General features: G+C 38.3%; 1 long non-coding RNA gene across 1 annotated transcript in view; it reads right to left on the reverse strand.

Annotated features, from left to right (window-relative positions):
• Window positions 1-6,027: 6,027 nt before the first annotated feature.
• LOC116595978 overlaps window positions 6,028-23,646 on the reverse strand; it is a 187,791-nt gene continuing 170,172 nt past the window's right edge. Inside the window, exon 4 of the long non-coding RNA XR_004287949.1 lies at window positions 6,028-7,941. This is a non-coding gene — a long non-coding RNA (uncharacterized LOC116595978). The remainder of the gene's footprint in view (window positions 7,942-23,646) is intronic.

Consider the following 23,646-nt stretch of genomic DNA (forward strand, 5'->3'; position numbering starts at 1 on the left):
TCTTCTGAAACACTGGCCTTTTCATGCAAAGCAAATAGAAGGGCTGTTTTTGATCTTTTTTTTTCTACCAAAGGTTGCCATTTCAACCAGCATAAAAACAAAAAGTTTTTGAAATGGTAGTTTGAAGATTATTTCTCTAAGAATCAGACACAGTTTCAGTGTTAAATCTCCTCCATCCCTTCTTTTGCTAGGGTACAGCGATCTATACATAAATACAAAAACAAACAACATATGTCAAGTAACTTGAACTACATTTTTGGATGTCTTTAGATTACTCTAAAAGCCCATGTCAGCTTAAGTATTCCTTTTATCAGGTGTCTTTTATAAATGAGAAAAGGGAGAGAAATGCAGAAGGAAATACATTCCTAATTTTCTTTTTGTGAAAGATGCAAAATCAAAGTTGTTTGAAAACTGCCTAGAATGTTAATTATATGTATCCTTCTAAAAACATAAGTAGGTCTTGAAAAGAAAAAAATTCACTTTTCTTCCCTTCATTTAGCAAGCGTTTCTGATAGAAAGTCTTTAGGATCAATTAGGGCACCCTTCTGACTTTCCTTATTACCCTCTATTATTTGGAGGGTGTTGAAAACCGCTCTTAAAAAAAAAAATGCTCATTTAGGTCAAATTCTGAAGGATTAAAAAGATGAGATTTTATATTTTCCCTGGAAACATAGCATTGAGCAGGCAGGCTCCCATACATGACTTGACATTTTCGAGAAATGTGTTTTGGCACAACAGGAAAGGGAGGAATGAGACTTCTACCCACTTCTGCCATAAAAACCTGATCATTTACCACCACAGATCCTCCACTAGCTCTAATTTAACTTAGATATTTTCACTGAAGCAACCCTCAACTTTTCATATACATTGCTTGTGTGGTATCTAGTGTTATCCCTCCAAGATCTTACTAACAGGAAAACTGAGCCTTTCAACTAATGGGAAATAAGATTTCTCCAAGGGGTCATGTCAGGGTGAGGAGTGAGTAGAGAGAGGGGTAGTAAGATTGATGTCAGGTCACTGGACCATATATAACTAACTGCTTCATTACATATTGGGCCTTATCTGGGACTCGGGCTATTGGAAATACTGGAACAATTTTATCTTATGGCTATTTCAACAAAATTTTTGTGGTATTGATCTAAGCAAAGGATAACATGCAAAAACTGTAAGTCATTTTTGTTAGCCCTGGTATTGTTACGCTTTGTAAGAAAACATTATCTTTGAAGTTGCAATCGAAAGTTCTTCAGAACAAGGATTTTGCTGCCATTAGTAATCTCTTAGGAAATGTGACCACCTCAGGTGGTCCTCACAGATCCTGCATAGATTTACTTTAAAAAACAAAACAACAACAACAACAACAAAACAGTATCTCTCTTATCAGAATGGATTGGGAAGTTCTCCAACCACTGGTTTCATTTTGTTGAAAAAAAAAAGGAGTCCAGCACCCAAAGAAGCCGTGAGCGGTAGGGCAGCACCCACAACCTTCTTCTGTGCCCCTTTGCGTACTCCTGACTCTTAATCCCTGTGGCACAACTTTCAGAAACAACTGTAGATGAGAAAGCCAAAAGAAAAGGGTTGTACTCATTTTCAAAATGGACTAAATCTGCTTATCACCTTGAAAATATTGTCTAAATTTTCAAACCTTAAACATCAAGAGGGATGCTTCTCAATGCCAATTCTGAAGCCAAGATTACAATTTTTGCAAAGCTATAAGGGAAAGGTATGTTAATTATTGAGACATGGGATTTAGTAACATCAATGCCCAACCCCTGCCCTCCATACATTCCATTCATACAGTATATTGAGGTAAACAAGCAGTTGGGAAAGGAAGAGAAATCACTATCGGTGTCCTAAGTCCTATCACCATTCAGTTAGTAGACGGAGTCAAGAACGAGACAAAATAGATGGGACCAATATTAATTCTCAAGCCTAACTGCCACCCTTGCTCACCCCACTCATGGATCTGGTCTATGAACATTAGAACAATGCCAGAGTATTCTTTTCACTTAATGTGAACATTACCTACAGCGATTCCGCTCTGCCCTGAGCCAGATCCTTTTGTTTTGTCCGACGCAGATCTTTCCAGAGTCATGCATCTCAATCAGATACTTGTTGCCTGGCTGGACAGTGAACCAGTCTTTTCAAACTGGTTGCCATGGACCCAATTTTCAAAAACACTAAGTAAGAAAGCAGCATAGCCAAGTGGATTGGACCTAGCAAGGAGTCTAAACTTAAAGGAGTCCAAGCTTATTTTTTTTCCTTCCTGGCCAACACTCCAACTCTAGAGGTCATTTCATTAGTAAAATGAAAATAATTGCTTTTTTATTGCTTAGAAATCATACCTCTTTAGAGCTTGACACTTCCATTAACCAAAACCAGATCCATACGTAGCATCATGAGGACTTTACCCAAAGACAGAGTTTTCTGTTGTAGAGAAACCAGAACTGGTTTGGGTCCCTTTAAAGCAAAAGATAAGCTATTTAATAACATTGAAGACAACGAGAAAGGTTCAGTACAGGCTTCTGGGTTAAAGAGGAGGGCAGAGCTTCTGACAGGCTCTCTTGATGTTTTGTTCTTCCTCGTAAGTTTTTATCTGTCATGGTTCCCAGTGGAGTATTTCCCCACACTTATTCTGTGGGAGGATGCTGACATAGCTCCAGACTCTGCCTTTTATTTCTTAATTCTCCCACGAGAAACAGCTATTCCTTAGCTTCTAATACAAAAGAAATAAGAGAGAAACGATAGCTGCCTCACTGGTTGATTCACAAGTTTTGGCACAAAAGCGGAGACCATTCAGAGTATTTGAGGAAGCATTCCCAACTCCTAATCAAAAGTCAGGAATTGCTTTGACACTAGGATCTTACATGTTACTTTATCTTCCTGCTCGGTCCTCACAAATCAATAAGGGTTGAGAGATGCAGGGTATGTTTGGACAGTGCTGATCAATTAAAATTCAGATCTGGATACTGGGGCTAGATAAATATCAAATGGCAAGTTACCTGAGGAAAAAGAATCACAGTTTAAACCAAACAAGGCAAAAAACTGGTCAACTTAGCAACTATGTCTTCCAGAATTGTTGATTCACTTTACATCCAGTCAAACCTTTTTTTAAAAACAAAAAAACAAAAAAACAAAAAAACATTTAGGGGGCGCCTGGGTGGCTCAGTGGGTTAAAGCCTCTGCCTTCGGTTCATGGTCTCAGGGTCCTAGGATCAAGCCCCGCACTGGGCTCTCTGCTGGGCAGGGAGCCTGCTTCTCCCTCTCTCTGCCTGCCTCTCTGCCTACTTGTGATCACTCTCTCTGTCAAATAAACAAATAAAATCTTTAAAAAAATTATTGATACAGTTAAGGCTGTGGAACAATTTTTAAATCAAATGTCAGAGTCTATTATATATTTTTTTCAATCCTACAATTCTATAAATCTCAAGCATTTATTTTGGGCAAAGTATTGTATTAAGTATCATATCCTGAGAGGATATGAAGAATTTAAGACAAAGTAGTTTTAAGAAAATTAATACTGGCCCTGAATTGAGTTAAAAGGAGGCCACTTGTGGCACTCAAATTAACCTTCTATTTTGGTGGAGATATTTTATCAATTTCAGACTGCTTAATGGGGCCATTCTGAACCCTTTCAAGAAGCTTTTCTTTAATAGAAATAGAAACACTAATTTTCTTAACTTCATAGTCTTTCACCAATGAGACAGATGATTTTAGACTCAACTAACAGACCTTCAGTCTACAAGGAGCCACACTCTGTGTGGAGTTGACGTATGGTCTTTTACATTTCCGGTTGGGAAAAACTGGTTACAAAGATCATTTGCCTCCCCATTCCTGAATTTTTTCTCTGTTGGGTGTTGATGCTAATTCATTGCTGGGTTTTCTTAACTCTGCCAATTGCTCTTTTGACTTTTTGTACCTGGCTGTATTTCAGTCAGGTAGAACTCCAGCGGTCACATTTTTTTTTTAAAGATTTTATTTATTTGACAGACAGAGATCACAAGTAGGGAGAGCAGCACAGCGGTCACATTTTAACAGCCAACTAGAAGAGACCTCAGCCCCCACATCTGAATACACAAGGTTCTCTTCATTTCAACATCAAGTAATCATCAGAGAGGAGACTCAAAGGCTCTCTTTTTTTGAAAATTAGTATTTGTTTCAGAGGGTTATGAATTTTAGTTCTCTCTGAATCAAAGGAATCTCTCATCATTAAAGGAAGGGCTTCACCTTTAGCTTGCTTTCCCAGAACACACCAAGCCCTATGTGATCTGTGGTTCCCTATTATCCACTGGCTATAGGTTGAAGGTGCTTTCCATTGTAAACCAGTTTCTCCTCATAATACTTGATTGCAAGTGTCAAGCCAATAAAACCACATTAAGCCTGATGGGAATTTAAAGATTTATTTTGAAATAATTCTCTGTGCACTCCCAAACAGGGAGTGAAAAGTTTCTCCCTTCGGGGTAAACTTACAATAGAAAATTTAATGAGATTGGAATGGATTCCACATCAGTGACCTTTGTGAGACTGAATCCCCTATTCTTCTAAATGTAAACTTTAAGTTCACCCAATTTCCCATAATAATTCCACTTACTTTTCATTCTTTGTACTCAATGACAACCTTTTAGGACAGAGACTGACAGCAGTTATTTTATGCTAAAGTGAGTGAATACAAACAGGACCCGACAGAAAGATATTAAAAGATTGTAAAGGAAGATGAAAAAAGAATTTCATTTGCTCCAGATTCAACTATCTTTCTCAAGCCTCCCTTGTTACGGAGAAAATGACTCCTCCAAAAGGTTTTACAAAGACTTAAATCCTACCCCTCGCAATCATCTGGTTTGCCCACAGCCCAACTGCCTCATTAGCAATCTGAAATTGCACACAGTTGGAGAAAATATAGCAAGAGGATGTAGGCATTGCCATGGGGAAAAGAAAAGGCATCCATGGTGAATTCTGCTTCTATAAACAAAAAAGTATCTTAGTGGAATAAACATAAGCTTTCTCTTGAAGGAATCCCAGTTAGAATGTCATTAGAAATGGCAAAACCATTTCAACATCATAACAGTCCTATACTCCAGCTTTCTCAGCACGGAGATGACGCCAGATTTGTCAGGGGGAAAGGTAAACAAATGTTCCCAGCACTGTAACAGATAAAGTGATCTGGTGAGCCTCCCTGTTGAGAGAAAAAACTTAAAATAGGGAGTATTCTTCTATAACTATATTAATGTCTATGACTTCCCCCTAGGGACAAAATGATTTTTTTCCTTCTCATTATTAATCTTTATATAAAGCTGCTGTTCAGTTGCAGTAGGCATGGTATTTTTATATTTTGATAAGTCCCTCACATTGACTTTGACCCCTATTTCATGTTTGATTAGGAGATCCTAAATTGGAAAGGTAGGATTTTCTGTCTTCTTTTTAACAAATCTGCACCATAAGCAATTTCTAAAGATGACTGCCTTAAGCCATCTAAGTAGCTCTGTCAATCAGTGGTGGGTGCTTGCTGAGAATAGATTAAGCCTCCCTTCTGCATAGGCAGCTGCTCATTCAGACCCTCAGGTGTCTTCCCTCACAAGTCCTTGTCCCAACCCAGTCTCTTGAACGAACCCACATCCCCCTGTCAAACCAATGGCAGTCTCTACGTGCCCTGACAGCTTGTCCAACTTAATTCCTCATCCACTGAATTTCCCTGAAGTCCCTGCCCTCTCTTTACTCATGTAGATAGGTCCTTAACATTTGATGGACTTTAAAAAAGATTTTACTAGGGAAAAAAAAAAATCAACAAACTTTTGTGCTCCGTGAAGAAGGTGTGACCAAACTTTGCTATTACGTTAATCACCTTGAGGTAATAAGGAGAGTGTCACCCGTGTAGCAAAAGAAAACCTGACGGCTACTACAATCATACCCTGTGCAGAGGAACTGTAAAGTTTTCTACAAAGCCTGGGTGGCTCAGTTGGTTTAGCATCTGACCCTTGATTTTGGCTCAGGTCGTGATCTTAGGGTTGTGAATCGAGGCCCGTGTGGGGTTCCATGCTAGGTGTGGAGTCTGCTTAAGATTCTCTTTTTCCCTCAGCCCCCACCCACCCCCACCCCCGGTCCCTCTCAAAAAGCCTTTGAGAGACTCAGATTTAATGGTATGGAAAAATATTCCCTTCAGAAGCAGGTCATAGGTTAGAGCACGAGTTTGAGTCACATTTTACTTACCGGTTTGCTGCAAATGCAGATGTGGCACTTAAACTTCTGAACCTAATATTAAATTAGCATCTGTTGGGTCTGTCCCTCACCTCCCTTATCAAAGTGTCTGAGGGGGAAAAAAGTCCAATACTGACCTTCATCTTCCACATGGAAAAAGCTTTGTCCCGGGAGCATATTAAGGTGATTTGATTATACAGAGTGTTTTAGAAAAAGCTACTGCAATGATTCTTAACATTTGGTCCCTAAGAAAACAGTATCAGCAATAACCTGACATTTGGTATTTATGCAAATTCTCTGGTCCTGCCAGAGAGCCCAGCCCAGACCTGTGAATCAGATTCTAGAAGTGGGTCCAGCAGTGTAGCCTCTGACAAGCCTTTAGGGATGATTCTGGAGCATGTTCAGGTTTGAGAGCTACTGAATGATGCTCTGACAGGAAAGTTAATGCCACCAATAAACTCCACTTCCTCAGAGGAAAAAGCTTAAATGGTAGGTTCCATGTAGGCCCAACACATTCTGATGCATGGACAGAAATGTTTGCTGTTTGGACTTAAGAGTATCATTTGGAGGTAAATTAATCCTTTTCTTTCCTGGCATAACTGAGCTTCATGAAGGCTCTCCCCAGAGATTTCTAATCAGCTTTTCTAGTTCTTTCAAAAAAATCAACAGCTAATCCACTTTGCTTGACTGGCCCAGGGCCTCTAGAATGACCTTGGACACTTTCTTCTTAATTGATGAGCTCTGGACCATTTGCCTTAATGCTACACTACCATTTATCAGTACTGAGTTATACTTAATGACATAGTCTACTGGTGTAAAGACTAGGTGCAAACTGATTAAGTTAAGATGACTACTAGTTACGAGTGAGTTTTGTTTTTAGAAGATAGTTTCCAAGGCTCGGGGTGGCTTATAAAACCTGGAAAGCACAGCCAACGTAGAGATCATCCCAGCTCCTTTCTAGGCTCCCTCATTTGAATTGGTGCAGAAACAGAGTAGAGAGCCAGCAAGTGACTCTGTTTATAAAGAGGTCTTACAAAATAGAACTTAAGGTTGTTATTGTGTGTGCACATGTGTATATGTTTCCTGAAATCTCACCTGTAAAGAGCATACTTATAGGTACTTAAAACATCCATATACATTCTGACCCCCCATTGGGGGGATCTAGAAAAGTAATTCAAAGTGTACAAAAGGCTGCCTAAAATGAAGGCTTAGCAGTGATATTCTGGAGGAGAATTCTGTAACTGTTACTGACTCCAGGCCTCCCTTAAAAGGAGTCAAATTTGTCAGATATTTTGGAATGATTGCTTTTTCAGGAATTACTGAAAAAGAATAACTGATACATCATGATGTGTTCTGCCTGCTTCTCTAAAAATCTGTGTGCTCCTCTCCTGTTGCTGGTCAAAGTTTGAGCATTTGAGTATCTGTTTTCTGTCTCCAAGAATATTTCCTCCTGGGTTCTTTCCCCTTTATCCTATCTCTCTTTCATACCTGATCACCAAATAGCTCCAGCTAAAGCAGTCCCTCCTTTTCTTGTCTCAATTGTATGATATCCATTTACATATTCTTTTCCTAAAAGTCAAAGTCTCACTAAGAGTCTGCTTTCTAGAATAATCACCAGTCTCAAGATGCTTTGGTGATGGGAAACATACCTTTGTGGGGGGAGGGGCTGAATTAGATTGCCTGGGATTCATGCAGATCCAGAGCCTTGACCTTCCTCCAGAACTTCAGAGTCTATTGTGGTATTTCTACACTCTGAAACACAAGGCGAAATTATAGTGGTGGCTTGCCTTAGTCCACAACCCATGGTTTGTGTTATTGGTTCAGTCCTAAAACCTTGAAACAAACCTGGAATAAAAATTTCTTTCAGAAAGATTAGGGGGAAATTTTATATGCTCTAAAGACTCTTACTTATGAGGCACACCAAAAAGACCTTGATATCAGAAGGCGACAGATAATTGTTTTCTTCTCCCAACTGTTTTGCCTTTCAGGGCCATTCATGGTGATTTTCCTAGGTCAGTGGTGCAATTCAACACTCTTCTAATAAGCCATAATAATTGTTGGCACAACTGTTATTACAATGGGACTTTCCTGGGTTTCATCCATTCATATCTATAGACCATAGGAAGCTCACACTGGGAAGACATGGGTAGCTTCCCAGACAAGGGCAAGGAAAGGATTTAGCATATCGTACATACTATATATATATGCACTGTGAGTATTCTGAAGAGGGGCAAATGAGAAGGGAGAATTTAGGCAGGAAACTAATTTAGAACTTCACTCTTGCCTTTGATGGTTACTGGTGGCAAGTTGTTCCTACTGATAAGTCTGGTAAAAACTTTTCTAGTAAATTGAACTCCTCTTGAGCCAGAACAGGTAATCCGTAAAGAAAAAAAAAAAAATGTGGCAGATCATTGGGCCAGAAACGACCTCTCCTGAGGAAGTGATCACAAATCACCTGCACAGGGCAAAAAAAAAAAAAAAAAAAAAAGGAAAAACCACTTGTTCACATCTTGTATGGGCAGTTTAAAGGACCTACTACAAATAACCTTCAAAGACAGAGAGGGAGAGAGTGGGAAGGAGAGCTTAAAAATGGAGAGGAGATTTTACCTTGAGAAATGAAATAAGCAATCCTAATATTCCTCTAGTTGATTCTGAAAATGGTCACATGTCTACAGCTATTTATTAAGTAACTTCACTGCACTTTGAAGTTCCTGAGTGGTAGTGATATGCCAGTAATGCACTTAGATATTTGAGTTCTTTGGGTTTTCTTCTTTACGCCAATGAATGTAATCTCTATACCTGCCATTCTGAGTATACACACACACACACAGATGCAACCACAGACACACATATATTAAGGTAAATGCATCATCTATTACTCATTTTGTAGGAGACGCTATGTATAAAAATCAAGATTCCAGTGGCCTCATTCTGTGTGTTTCAGTGATAACATGTAGTGGGGAATAAAGGTATACTCTCACACCTGCCTAGCTGACCATATTGTTAAAATTATAACCTTAAGCAACACTGTTAAAAATGCCTGTGTAAAATATCTTCTCTAGTATCAATGAATCAATATATTTTGAATTCAACTTTCAAAAATATGTGCTAAACTTAAATATTTTTGTATCTGTGGTGTTTTCCTATTAACTTATAGTAGTGAACAAGTGATCACACACCTGATACCATCAAGAAGGAAAATGGTCTAAATGAAAAGTTAAAAGGAGAGGTTTTTAAATAGTCTTTTGCCAAAGAGAATTGTTTAATGAAAATGTAGATTCATTTCTTTCATTATGAATGTGATTATAAGAAATGCTCACCCTATTATCCTCTAGCTTTTGAAAATCAATGTTTTGTACTCCTAAGGGCCAAGGAAAACATTCTTCAAACTAGTGTAATACACAGACACCTTGGAAATGAAAGGTACAGTAACTTGGTCACAGCATAATGCTAATTAGCATTCCAACATTCAAGGGTACATACATCAGTCTTCCCTATAATTCTGCACTGAATCACTTTTGGGAATTTCAGCTAATCCTTTTGAATGAAAGGCACCAACATTAATGACAGATCTTGTCTAAGATGGAAAGCATTCACATGTTCCCTTTCAGGCATGGTCATGAGTGGATGGAAATTGCCATCTAGTCTTCCCACCTAATCATCTCATGTAAATTACTCCAAGGTCTAACAATGTTGCACAGAAGGCTAACAGACTATGTGTACCAAGGATGTTTCATTCGTGCAGTTAGCAAGAACTAGCCATTTACAAAATATATTCAACGATTTGTAAATAAAATTTTTGATTCCTATAGTTTTGTTCAAACTGCTATCTTTTAAAATACTTAGATTTTATTTGAATTTTGAAAATAATCTGTTATAAGTTAGATGTTGCTTTTTGACTCTGTGATTCAATGTACACTCAGCCATATTCCTGTGGGGAAATATCAATTCTATTGATTTCCTTGGCATGAGCCAGAGATTCATAGTTTCTTTAAGGACTCTAAGTATGAGACAAAACCAAAATTAAATTCGAGTGAAGAAATTAGAAACCTATTGTATAAAATGTATTTTTAAAATCTTAAGATACATGTGATTTACACTGCCTGTTATTCTAGTCTCTTTGTGAAATAACCACAGCATAATATTTGTTAAGACTCTGAAACACCAAATATTTGTGATGTTTGTATAGCACCGTTGTTATAATATGTGATTTCAAATGGTAAGCATCTTTGTTGTAATCATGTGAGCCCACAGAATTCCTGCTGTTATGTACAACCAGCTCTCAGAATTCAGATTTCCTGCAGCTGCTGTATCACCAATAAATGAGAATTGTGAAAACAATTTTTTAAAGAATTGAGTTTATGCTCACTGTGCATTTTCCTAATGAATGAATTCAAAGAGTTTTATTTTTACTAGAAATGCTCTCTTTCAGTCACTAAATACAACTGCTGATTTCAACCATACTACCATTCAACAGTTTCTATATTCTTGATCTAACTACCCAAAATTGGAAGCTTATTGCAAGGTGTGTCCTAACAAATGTACAATAAATGACTTTTCCTGCATGCTGCCTGAGATATGTTATAATTTGAAATGTCTTATAAAAAAAACCCTACATATTTTTTTTAATTTATTTATTTATTTTTATTTCCAGCATAACAGTATTCATTATTTTAAAAAACCCTACATATTTAACCCAAAATTGAACCAGCAATATTTCTCATGTGTATGATGGTATGTTAATATGAAAATCAGAAGGATTTTCTGTCATACATGTTTTATGTGACATTTAATCTTGTTAAACTGTAATCTATGAAGTATATTCAATGCCTGAACTAGTCAATTCTGTACAAATCACTGTCTTAACTGTTTTCCTGATCTTAACCATATTTTCCAACACTTAAAAATATAAATGTTTGTAAATTAGCCATTCATTTTTTAAAAAATCAACTTTTATGTATCTTCAGTGTTACTCAGTTAAGTAACCTGAAACAAAGAAGAATTTAAAGCCTTCCTTGTCATAGTCCAGTCCAGGCTCAGGGACATTTCAGCTAAGCAGAAATCCATTCATTCATCCGGCAAAATTTACTGAGCATCTGCTGTGAACTAGGCTTTATCTGAAATATTAGGAGAATTCTCAAGAACCAGAGAAATCACAAACCTCTATCTCCCAGTGAGAAATTTCTGAACTCCCCTATACCATTCTTCCATAATTTCCATAGAATTAAATTACTTTGTTTCTCCTACATTAAAACAAAGATAGAAATTATCCAAGGAAAGATCTTGGATTAAAACACAGTCCATCTGGCTCAAGAAAATGCAACTATCACAGAAGTAAGGTCTTAAAGTCATATTTAAAAAATTAAATTAAAACCCAATATAAGAGATTTGACCCTAACTTCTAGAAGAAACCCTTGAAACCTGCATATTGGGTTGGTTTCAAAACATTAAGGTTCTTTGTTAACATTTCCTAAAATGTTTCCTTAAAATAGACACCTAAAATGGTGTCTCTGTAGGGGATCAAGGAATTCTGTGAAAGAGGAGGAAAATGACTGATGTAAGGGTATTTATCTACGTAATACCATGGAAAGGAAGACACCTAGGATGTTTTCTCAATGACAGATTTCCGTACATGTACCATGTCTGTTTATCACTTTTTAAAAGTGCTTGTATGTCACCCCCTCACTTACAGCCAGATTCACATCTGAAATCTGACACATTCTCATTTTTCTTATTTAAGGAGATGCTGCCACTGTCTTTCAGGATGAATTGTTGTTATGACAGAGATAAGGGGGTTTCAGATCCAGCCGTGTCAGAAGATCAAGCAGGATCAAAGAATGAAGCCCAAAGTTCCAAGGCAATTGAATAACTTGGAAGAAACATAAAACCTTCCACTGTGGTGCTTAGGGTAATGAGGCTGACAGGTGCTCTATGCCTTGACCCTATATCACACATTAATTTCAGCAGCATTTGAAGTTCCTCTGAACCTGCTGAAACCAGCTGTAACTTGCCATTCTCACAGAGAGTTATTAAGTCATTCATCGCTGTAAATAATGGAGCAATGGAGGCAAGATTAGATCTATCCAAACAGCTACACATGCACAAGATAAAACAGTGCTCAGAGATGCTGGTTTGCAGAATCAGAAAACCCTGGATTCAAATTCCAGCTTTGTCAGTCTACCTGGGTAGTCTAGCCTTGTGAAAATCCTGTCACCATGCAGAATCTCAGTTTCCTGGTGTATAAAATCAGACTAATAGCATCTGCTCTTTAGGACTGTCTTAAGGGGTCAAAGAAATAATTAATATTTACTAAATACCTGGCACAGTATCTGATACATGTACGTCACTCAAAAAATGTTAATTGGTATTTGTGTCCTATGCAATATTTATATCCCTTATGCCAGTGATAAAAATTCTCTCCCTGACCAAACTTGAGTCACACCCCTGTAAAACCTCTTCTTGAGAAGGCCCTGACCTTGGGATCTGTCCCTGGCTCACTTAGTCCAGTCTTAGCAAAAATCTTGTTGGGTCATTTTAGCCGAAGTCCTCCACCCTTGATATCTGATCAAATTCCTCATCCCTCACCCTTGATATCTCACACCCTGGCCTGCCTTCAGCGAGAATCCTGTGGACTCAGTCTAGCAAAAATCACCTAGCTTGGATGTATCCTCTTAGTAATGTTCCTCCCACTGACCTTCCTCCTTGTTTCTTGCCTAGAAGTCCTCACTGTCCTCATTCTATTCAGAGTTGAACTCGGTCTCTCTCCCCGTCTCCCCATAGCAGCATTCCCCTTCTTAAATAAAGCCTTCCTTTCTTTAACAAGAATCTGAATACATTTTTTCTTTAACACCAGCAATCTCTTCCATGCTGAGAGATGAAAAGACCAAATGAGACTGATTCTAACTCTAACTACTAATTCTAACTACAAGTAGACTTAGCCAACATTTACTGAGTGCTTGCTACCAGACAAGCAACATATTGAGTACCTGGATTATCACTCTGTTCCTCACGAAAAACCTGAAGAGTGTAGTTTGTCCCTTTTTACACATGAAAACTTTGAAGGTGAGAGAAATTACATATTTGCCCCAGATCACATAGCTACTAAGTAGCAGAACCAGAATTTGAATTCAAGTTGGCCTGACCCCGAAGCTCAAATTTATGATCATTGGGTTATTCTGCCTCTGTCAAGATCTTCTTGGTTTTGTTTGTTTGTTTGTTTGTTTGAAGATTTTATTTATTTGACAGAGAGAGAGAGAGAGAGAGACAGTAAGAGACGGAACACCAGCAGGGGGAGCAGGCGAGGGAGAAGCAGGCTTTCCCCAGAGCAGGGAGCCTGATGCGGGCCTCCATCCCAGGACCCGGGGATCATGACCTGAGCTGAAGGCAGATGCTTAATGACTGAGCCACCAGGGTGCCCTGCCTACTTGGTTGGTTTGAATAAACTCCCAAATTGACATAAAATGATATATCTACCAATATATGCCTCCTGTACAATCACCATGAATAGGTCAAAAAATTCCATACAGATTTGATTGATACAACTCCACAATAACAATCCTACATCGTTATTACCACAGGTCTTATAACTTGTGGCAAGAAATCCAATAGAATGTTTTATCGGTAAAGAGACGTTAGCTAATAGTCCCCAGATGCAAGGAAAGTTCACTAAGTTTTTCGTGCCTCATCCAAGTCACCTTAGACACAGCTCATTCAATATCACCTGCAATGTTTCAGATAACCACAGAGAACAGAGATATTTATTTCTGTCTGTTTTGGCCTGCTTATCTGTATACATCTGATTTGGGAACAAAAATAAGTCTAATTTCGCTTACAGATCTAAGCACAGTTCTTTTAAGAAATCAAGCTACGAGATCATCCAAAGCAACAAGAAGGCCATGCCTATGCACATAATCCACGAATGGGCACAATTACCAGTCCAAAATGTGCTTGAGTTTACCATGATATCTCCTTGTTGCAAATGACCATTTCGTTCTAGAACTGCCCTCATAGCGGCTACAGTGCCGCCCCACTCCCATCATCTGGGAACAGCCGTGATTCTGCATGACATGGAGTCCCCCAAACAGGGAAGGACGATGTAAGTGAATCCAGAGCTGAGCCAGTAAACTCTTGATCTTCTTTTCAATTTTAATAATTGAACATGTTTAACTGTAGACTCTCAAGATCCTACCCCCTTACATGCCTATGTATGTGGAACCAGGAGCAGCTCTCCCGGGCTCTGTGCTCAGCCATTCAACGGCAAATAAAGCCTCACCACATTTCAAGGGATAATGGCGGATGCACTGTAAGTATACCTTTAGCAAAAGTTCATATTCGATCTTTGGTTGGCACCTGAGTCAGATGCTTTCTAAATGCCTCTGCTTCCACATTTCAATTACTGGCTAAAAACAGAATTCCATAAAATATTTTCAGAAATTCAGAGATGATAAATCTATAATATATGAAGTTATCTACAGTGGTCCCATGCATGTCCCATCTACTGAAAGGAAATCATTTCATCTGAGCAATAACGTGGGCCTACACTGCCAAAGAATTGATATCGCAGGGAAATTTTTATTTTCATAAAGCAATGACAAATTATTAAATAGGCTATATGCAATAAAAAATTTATTCTATGTTCTTTTCTTACTATACCTAACTAAAAATAAGGTCCAAGTGTAATCAGAGTCCAGCGACACAAACCAGAAAATACAACAAAAGGTCAAGCCCTCATCAAACAGCTACACCTGTTCTGACAGCTCTGCTGGTTTTACTTTATGAGGAAAAATGTTAACAGCCTTCTTTGGTTACCATGAGAACTAGAGGACAAACAACCAAGCAAGTTTCCTAGAGGGAAAAAAGAACGTGGCCATCTGTTTTAAAATTCTAGCCAACAAATTCCAAGTGTATGTAAGTCCCAGCCCTAAAGAAGCCAGAACTTAAAGATGGAAAAAAAAAAAAAAATCACACACACACACACACACACACACACACACACCCTCATGTTTATTGATCAGAGGGCACTCATGTCCCCCATGTTTGGGACACTGCAAGAAAAAAATGGGGTAAAAATTATGGTTCCTATTACTGATTACAGAAAATCTGTATTTTTGTGACTCAAGCCTCCATGATGCCTCAGCCCTCAACACATTCCTGAGGGGTCCTTCTAAGCCAGAGGTCCATAAATTCCATTAGAAAGATTAACTCAAAATTCTTAACTAATCTCCTTCTGTTGACAAATCAAAACCGAGACTTCTCTCAAGCATCCTTCCCCAAAGACTTCTCCATTCAATAGAAAAATGACCAGAGTGCCCATGTCTTTCCAAAGATGATCAGTAGCGAAGACCAATTAAAAAAAAAAAAAGCCAATCGTCAAAAAACAACATACACATATACATATGGCTACAAGTAGAACAGAAAAATATCAGCGCGTTTTAAGAATTGATGGAGGATGAAACAGAAAAAAAAATTGGCAAACATCAGAGCCTTTAAGGTCCATCAACCAGGGCACTTCATTTCATTTAAGTCAGACGAAGCCTGAGAGGAAGCAACATATTTTGTAGTCATGGGAAGCACTAGTGCTTGACCTGCTGTGACTTCTGAAAAATTGCTGTGCCTTAGTTCTGTGTTGGGGGAACATATGAGTCTATGCATCACTGTATTACAGTTGCCTGACTCCTAATATTCCTCCAGAGGGGCTCTATAGAGTAATGGCTCAAGAGCGTAAATTCTGAAGCCAGAGTACTTGGGTTCAAATCCCAACTCTGCTAAACTCTGTGATCATGGAAAAGTTACTTACTTTGTGCCTCAGTTTCTTCATCAGTAAAATGGGAAAATAATGGCACCTAGCTCATGGAGTTCTTGTAAAAATGAAATGAATTAAGATATACAGAATCCTTAGAGCGTGCTATGTAAAAGTCACATACTGTCTTCTCTGCCCAAAGACAGAGACCTGTAATTGGTTCTATTTACGCTTCATCCATAGTGAACTAGGACTTGACTCTTAATGTTTAGGAAAATAGAAACAGAGAAGAAGAGAAGCCACTGAGACACAACTGGGAAAAGACAAAAGGAAAAATACAAAAGTGAAAGTAGTGGCGTGAGATGGACACTGAAGGACTCATTTTAATGTAAAAGAGGGAAAGGGAGGTGAAGTTACCAAAGAAACTTGGTGAGTTTAAAGTACTGATACAATTAGTGATGCCTGCTAAGTATCCCACGACTTTTATTATTGTATAATAAAAAGGAATATTAACAATAGTTCACATTTAGTAAGTGCCAGCCACTGCTAGACACTTTGAATACGTTCAACTCACACACACACAAAATCTCCGTGAGTATGGTATTATAATCCCCATTTTTCTCAAATGAAAAACTTGAAAATTAAAGAGGCTCCTAGTGTCCGAATCTTCTGTGATGACAGAGCCAGCATGAAGACCAGTCTGACTCCAGAGGCTACAACCCAACCACTGTGCTGCGCTCACTCCTACACAGGCGCCAGGACACGGATACAGTTCTGGAAAAATCCATGGAAATGTTTTTGGAAACAGACATTTAAAAACAAAAAAAAACCCCACAATCCTGGACTCTTCTGTTCTCCTCCTTGTGGGTTTTTTTGTTTGTTTGTTTGCTTGTTTTTGTGGGTTTTTGGTGTTATAGTAATAGTTTTAAATTGTATAACTCCACCAGTAGCAAAGAACTTTTACTCTTTGATGGTCTTAATGATTCTGTGGATGTTTTACAGTTGTTACTACATGTATGCAAACAAAAATAAAAAGCAAAAAACAGTAGAGCTTCAGAAAGCAGCATAATTGCAGAACCAGGCCTCTACTATGAGCAGAATAAAAGTAATCTTCACATTACAAATATATATACTTATGTGTGGTATGCATGCGTGTGTATGTGTGTGTGTGTGTGTGTATTTTAGTCCCATACATCAAAATACTGTAAATCAAATCTAACTTTCCCACATGGGGGAAAAAATGTGAAAAATGGGAAGTTAGGTTTATAACCACAGGCACTTAGGCTTGATAAATGATTACATTCCAGAAGACTGAAATACATCGTTTTCTAAGCTGAAATACATGGTTTTCTAAAATGCATATAAATCTTTTTCACAAGAAAACTAATTGCAGAAAATTATGTCAAAGTTAACATTGCATCATGGCATACTTGGCAAAGTTCTTATCTTATGAATTTTTCATAGCTCCTTCAATATTTCCATAGCACCAGGTCAGAAGGTGAAAGAACATGTTTATTGTGATCATAAAATTCAAGAAGTATGTTTTGGGAAGAAATTTAATAGAAATCCCTGAGAAAGATGCAGAGTCACTAGTCATCCAAAAAAACTTATACAGTGTCCCCTTCCTTCCACTGTAATGACATTGTAGCACTATATCCATGGCAGGCGCAAGAGAGCAAGCCACTGTTCAAAGTTGGGATTAATTTCCTCCAACTGGCAAGATGACAAATGATCGTTTACATGCTGTATATGAGAATCTCTTAGGAATAACATGTGTTTAATTGGTGAAGTGCTTTAAGGGTAATTACTTTGCATCAAGACTGCTTATATGAATTTAGGACTGAATCTCTGACCAGGAGAGGGCATTTCCTTTTGATCTACTAATAATGAGAAACACTGAATAAACTATTGTCTTTATGTAAATGATTAAATGGAATTAAAGATGAATTTAGAACCAATAGAAGATTTATTTTTCCCCCTCATATGCCAGAGTATAGAAGTTTTCCTTGACTACTTCTGGGGGTTTATTTTACTAAATTGTCTTATGTAGTCACACTGAAGATGTTCAGGAAATTAAGCCAAAGCCATATGCTTGACCTAGGGTGGTACTTGTGTACTGAATGATTAAATGAATGAGAGGATGGAAGGGTGGATGGATGGATGGATGGATGGATGGGTAGCCCAGGAAAAGTCAGGGTCTAAGGATAAGACGAGACCCACTGTGGTAGATCAGGCTATTGGGAAGATTTCAGTCTTAAACAATTAGAGAAATGCTTTTAACTCTGGCTACACTTTAATACCACTAGGGGAATGTTTATATAAATACTTGGCTTAGAACCCACTACAGGCCAATTACATAAAAATCTTGGTATAGGAGGGTAGATGGTACAACTTAGGTACAAGCATTTTTTTAAAAACCTTCCCAAGTAGAGTTAATAGGTTCTACAGATAAAAATACAAAGAATCATTTTTAGGGGCACCTGAGTGGCTCAACTGGTTAAGCATCTGCCCTCGGCTCACATCATAATGTCAGGGTCCTGGGATAGTGCCCTGCATAGGGCTCTCTGTTCAGTGCAGTGTCTGCTTCTTCCTCCCCCTCTGCCTCCCCATGCTCTGTTTATCTCTCTTTCAAATAAATAAATAAAATCTTAACAGAATAATCTTTTGTTTAAGTATGTCCCAGATACTACAGAACATACTTAGACTAAACATTATGTGTTTAGTGAAATTCAATATTTAACTGGGAGTCCTTATTATATCTTCAACCTTATTCCCTGATATATCTAATGTACCATATTTAGAACCTTTGAATTACACTGAGACAAGTGCCTGGAGTGTGACATCAAGAAAATACAACACCAGCAAACTAGGATGCCCAGGACACCCAGGATTTGGCAAATGACAATGGGGATACAGGTTTCAAAGCAGTACCTTATCATGGAAAATTTATGGGGGTCAAAGAGAATCCCCAGTTTCAGAGAAATTGGGGCATCTGATAAGCCACTTAGACAGAAGACTCAAGTTCAAGTGAGCAAAACAGGACCCCAACTGTTTACTAAGATACACTATGGGTGTTTTGATGGACAGAATACTGCCATGGAAGCAGAGTTGGAAGGTGAGAACAAAATTCACAAATAAGTAAAATCTTTCACTCTGGCACCAAATTATGGATTTTCTCTGCTAAGAGATGAACTCATTCCAGAGACTAGGGTGTGTAATTCCAAGGGAGTTCTCAAGTGACGTTAGTTCTGTGATTGGAGGCCTTCTGGGTTGAGACCTGGATATTCTTATGGCATAATCATCAAGTAAACCAATATTTACATCAAAAACTCTTAAGAATATCTCTATTGACCAGTATGCATGTCAGACAACAATCCAGATGAGGATAGTATGAAGAGTTTAAGCCTTGAGCAAGATAAATGTCAGTCACTACCATGAGAGTTTCCTTTTACAAACTGAAGATGGGAAAATAAAAATAGGACTTCCAGTACTACCTTGAATAAAAGTGGTGAGAGGGGACATCCTTGTCTTGTTCCTGACCTTAGGGGAAAAGCTCTCAGTTTTTCATCGCTGAGTATGCCATTAGCTGTGGGTTTTTCAGATAGGGCCTTGTTTCCTCTAAATCTACTTTGTTGAGGATTTTTATCATGCATGGATAGTGTACTTTGTCAAATGCTTTTTCTGCATCTATTGAAATGATAATTTTTTTTATCCTTTCTCTGGATGTGATGTAGCCTGTTGATTGGCAAATATTGAGCCACCCTTCCTCCTCAGGAATAAATCCCACTTGATTGTGGTGAACGATTTTTAAAAAATATATCATTGGATTTGGTTTACCAATATTTTGCTGAGGATTTTTGCATCTATGTTCATCAGAGTATATTAGCCTGTGGTTTTCTTTTTTATAGTGTCTTTAAGTGGTTTTGGTGTCAAGGTGATGCTGCCCTCTTAGAATAAATCTGGAAGCTTTCCTTCCTCTTCTATTTTTCTAGTAGTTTGAGACGAATAGATAATAACTCTTTTGTAAATGTTTGCTAGAATCACCTGAAGCCGTATGGTTCTGGGCTATGGTTTGTTGGAAATTTTTTGATTACTGTTCAGTTGCATTGTTGATACTCTGTTCAAATTTTCTATTTCTTCCTACTTCTGTTTTGGGAGGATATAGGTTCTAGGAGCTTATCCATTTCTTCTAGGTTGTTCAGTTTATTGGCATATGCTTTTCAAAATATGCTTTTATAATTCTTTGGAGTTCTGTGGTCTTATTTATTCTTTCATTTCTACTTTTGTTTTAGTTTTTTTTTTTTTTTTAATGACTCTGGCCAGTCTTGTTGATCTTTTCAAATAAACTGCTCCCAGTTTTGTTGATCTTTTCGATTGTGTTTTTAGTTTCTATTTCATTTATTACTATTCTAATTTTTATTTCCTTTCTTCTACTGGTTTTAGGTTTTCTTTTTTTCCCTGCTCCCTTAGATAGCTATAAGGTTAGGTTGTTTGAGATTGTTGTTTCTTGAGGTAGGCCTATATTGCTATAAACTACCCTCTTAGAACAGCTTCTACTGTATCCCAAAGATTTTTTAACTACTATGTTGTAATTTTCATTTGTCTCCATATATTTTTCATTTCCTCTTTGATTTCACAATTGACCCATTATTATTTAGTAACATGTTATTTAACCTCCATGTATTTATATTCTTTCCAGATTTTTTTTTTTTTTTTTTTTTTTTTTACTGGCTGATTTCTAGTTCCATAGCATGTGGTTGGAAAGGACAACATGGTAGGACTTTAATCTTCTTGAGTTTGTTGAGGCTTTTTTTGTAGCCCAACATGTGAACTATTCTGAAAAATGATTCACAGGCACTTAGTAAGAATGGGCATTCTGTTCTAGGATGAAATGTTCTGAATATACCTGTTATATCATCTGGTCCAATGTGTCATTCAACCATTATTATTATTCCTTGTTGATTTTCAGTTTGGATGGTCCATTGATATAAGTGGGGAATTCAAGTCCCCTACTATTATTATGTCAATTTCTTCATGTTTGTTTTTAGCTGCTTTATATATATGGGTGCTCCCATGTTGGGTGAATATTTATAATTGTTATTATCTTCTAGTTGAATTGTTCTCTTTGTGATCATATATTGTCCTTTTTATCTTTTCTTACAGTCTTTGTTTTAAAGTCTATTTTGTCTGATATTAAGTATTGCCACCACGGCTTTCCTTTCACTTCCAGTTGCATGATAAATGCTTTCCACCCCTTCACTTTCAATCTCTATACATTTAGGTCTGAAATGAATCTCTGGCAGACAGCATACTGATGGGTCTTGTTTTTTTTTTTTTTTTAAATCTATTCCACCACCCTATGTCTTTTTTTTTTTTTTTTAAGATTTTATTTATTTATTTGACAGACAGAGATCACAAGCAGGCAGAGAGGCAGGCAGAGAGAGAGGAGGAAGCAGGGTCCCTGCTGAGCAGAGCCTGATGCGGGGCTCGATCCCAGGACTCTGAGATCATGACCTGAGCCGACGGCAGGGGCTTAACCCACTGAGCCACCCAGGCGCCCCCACCTTATGTCTTTTGTTTGGAACATTTAGTCCACTTACATTCAAAGTAATTATTATTAGGTCTGTACTTATTGCCATTTTGTTACTTGAAATGGTTATTTTTGTAGTTTCTTACTGTTCTTTCTCTGTAGCGCTCTGGTTCTCTGTTCTCTGTTTCTGTTCTTCTCTTGCTCTCTTCTCATGATTTGTTGACTTTCTTTAGTGATGTATTTAGATTGCTCTTTAATTTTGCTCACCTACTACCATGAGGCTTATATATAACATCTTATGCATATAACAGTATATAGTAAACTGATGGTTACTTAAATTTGAACTCATTCCTTACTTCTCTTCCCCCTGCCACCATGGTTTAGGTATAGTGTGTCATCCTTTTGTAAATCCCTTGACTGATATTCACAGATGCTGCTGTTGTGCCTCCTAGCTTTTTTACTCTTGCAAATGGTCTTTCCTTTCTTCTCAAAGTCCCATATAACATTTTGGTTTAGTCATGAGGAATTCCTATAACTTCTGTTTGTCTTGGAAACTCTCTCTCCTTCTATTCTGAATACTAGCCTTGCTAGATAGAGTATTGTTGGTTACGTGTTTTCTTCTTTCAGCACTTTGAATATATCATGCCACTTTCCTCTGGCCTACAAAATTTCTGCTGAAAAATAAGTTGACAGCCTTATGGGGTTTCCCTTTTATGTAACTGTTTTCTTTTCTCTCATTGCTTTAAAAATTCTCTATCACTAATTTTGCTATTTTAATTACTGTGTGTCAACTCCTTGGGTTGATTTTGTTGTGGGTTCTTTGGGCCTTCTCTCTGTGCCTTCCTCAGATTTGGAAGATTTTCTTCTATTCCTTCAAAAAACCTGTCTGCCCTCTTTTCTTTTTCCTTCGGGGATCCCTATAATGCAAATGTTACTATGCTGGATGGAGTCATTGAGTTCCTTTAGTCTATTTTCATTTTTTTCTCTCCTGTTTAGCTTGATTGTTTTCCATTCTCTGTCCCCTAGGTTGTTAATCAATTCTCCTGCTTCCTCTAGTCTAATATTTATTCCACCTAGTGTATTTTTAATTTCAGTTTTTGAGTTGTTCATCTGATTAGTCTTCTTAATGTTTTCTCTCTGTTGAGATCCTCCACTCTTTTCTCAAGTCCAGTGCGTATTTTTATGAACATTACTTCCAATTCTCTATCAGGCATATTACCTCCATTTTGTTTAGCTGTCTTACTGTGATTTTGGTCGTGTTCTTTCATTTGGGACATATTCCCTCTATTTCATTTTGTCTAGCTTATTGCATCTGTTTCTATGGGTTAATAGAGTCAGCTACCTGTCTTCTGATCTTGAAAGTAGCAGCCTTATGAAAAAGAGGTCCCACAGTGCTTTGCACTGCAATGTTCCCTGTTCACCAGAACCTAGCACTCCAGGGGTATCACCTATGTGTGTTGTGTGTACCCTACTATCGTGGCTGAGCTGTTTTTGTCTTTAGTCCAGTCATCTGCTGGCTCTTGCTGCCTATTGTGGGCAGGATTTGGTCCCTATGTTGTTCATGGGCCAGTCTGGGGCCACCTCCGGCTTGAGTTGAGTCAGAACAGGTATTTGCCAGAAAGGCAGTAGTACCGAATTGCAAGGCACTTTCTCCTGAGCTTTCATTGGTGGGTGAGACCAGCAGCCAGACTACATGTGTTACTCCAGCACACCATTGGGGATACGGTCAGGCTGGTGTATGTGGTTTTCTTTCCCTCTCCCTGATGCAGGAGTCATAATGGAGTGGTGCCAGCCCCAATAGGGGCTGCTTACGTACTGCCTGGCTCATGGCACCGCTTTGGATTGGCTCTGGCAAAAGGGTGTATTGAAGGGGGCAGGGCCACAGAATGCAAGGGCAGGGCATGAGAAGCCAGCAAGTCTGTGCTGTCAGATGCAGGAGGGACCTGCAGCTCCTCTGTATGCTGTCCAGAAGGGATGGAGAGGGCAAGTCCTCTAAGAGCACAGGGACAGGGCAAGCTATTAACAAGCTAACTGCAGAGTATATGTGCTGTGCTGGTCCTGCAGCTCAAACTGGGGCAAGGTGGGGTGGGGTGGGGGGTGGGAATGGCACTTGCGGCTCTCCTCTTCTTACAGGAGTCTCCCAAAGATCCCTGGCCCTCCAGCACACAGATTAGTAAATAAATCTTCT

The sequence above is a fragment of the Mustela erminea genome, chromosome 7 (assembly GCF_009829155.1).
Source record: "Mustela erminea isolate mMusErm1 chromosome 7, mMusErm1.Pri, whole genome shotgun sequence".
NCBI lineage: Eukaryota > Metazoa > Chordata > Mammalia > Carnivora > Mustelidae > Mustela > Mustela erminea.